The following is a 1,207-nucleotide window of genomic DNA, read 5'->3' as shown; positions in this document are numbered from 1 at the left end:
TTATTATACCTAAGGCACCTACTATGATAGGAATTGTTTCTGTTTTTAGATTCCACATTCGAGTTATCTCTATTTCCAGGTCTTTGTATTTTGAAAGTTTTTCCATTTCTTTTAGAGAAACGTTGTCATCTGCTGGTATTGATACATCAATTAGAAAGCATTTTTTTTCTTCATGATCTTTGACAACTATATCTGGTCTATTTGCCTTAATTTCTCTATCTGTGTGTATTGGCATATCCCAGAGTATGGTTGCTTTCTCGTTTTCTGTGACCTTTTCTGGCGTGTGTTTATACCATCTTTTTTCTGTTGCTATTCCATAATGTTGGCATTATCATTATTATTATTATTTGGAATGTTATTGTTAGTGTTACTTTTATTTTCTTGATTGAAATATTTTCTATAGAAACTAGCAACATATACAAACTCAAATTATTTTCTCTTTTTCATTCTTACAAAGCCAAGTACAATGTTTACAAAAATAGTTAACAAACATTCTTTTTCTCTTTCTGCCATTGGTGTCAATGATTAAAAATAATTATGATTTTCTAACATTGGCACAAGGCCACATGGTTTCAGAGAAGGGTATAATCGATTTAACCAACCCAACATGTTACTGGTACTTATTTTATCAACACTGGAGGGAGAGGGATGAAACGAGGCAAGGTTGACTCAAAAGGATTCAAATGCAAAACATAAAGAGAGGTAACTAAATATCACACAAGGAATTTAGATTAACAACAACAACAACAATAGTAATGTTAATGATGAGTATGAGGATGATTTTAAATATTGGCGCAAATATTTGTAGAAGAGCATAGACAACTGAATCAACTTCCAGTACCTATCTCATCAACTTTAGAAGGAATCGAACTCAGTTAGAAACTGAAAGGAGTTTTGTCTGGCAATCTCCTGTTTCTGCCATTCTTTTCGAATGATTTCTCTTGAAATAAGAATTAGTCCCAATATTGGCACAAGGCTGCAAATTTTGTGAAGAGCGAACAGCTAATTAAATCATCTTCAGCACCTGACTAGCACTTACTCTACTCACCCTTTATGGATGAAAGGTAAAGGTGATCCTGGAAGAATTTGAACTTACAATGTAAAAAGACATTTGCCATCTTATTACAATTATCACTGGTAATAATGATGCAATATCACCACTATTGCTGCTCATAACTGTAAATATATATATATATATATATATATA

The 1,207-nt window shown here is 32.1% G+C and overlaps 1 protein-coding gene across 4 annotated transcripts in view; it reads left to right on the top strand.

Annotated features, from left to right (window-relative positions):
* The window catches only part of LOC106876238 (uncharacterized), a 36,292-nt gene that overhangs the window by 31,182 nt on the left and 3,903 nt on the right, over positions 1-1,207 (top strand). The gene's annotated exons all lie outside the window — the stretch shown is intronic.

Source organism: Octopus bimaculoides, chromosome 5 (assembly GCF_001194135.2).
Source record: "Octopus bimaculoides isolate UCB-OBI-ISO-001 chromosome 5, ASM119413v2, whole genome shotgun sequence".
NCBI lineage: Eukaryota > Metazoa > Mollusca > Cephalopoda > Octopoda > Octopodidae > Octopus > Octopus bimaculoides.
The sequence above is the reverse complement of the archived record's forward strand: the minus strand, read 5'-3'. Positions and strand labels throughout refer to the sequence as shown.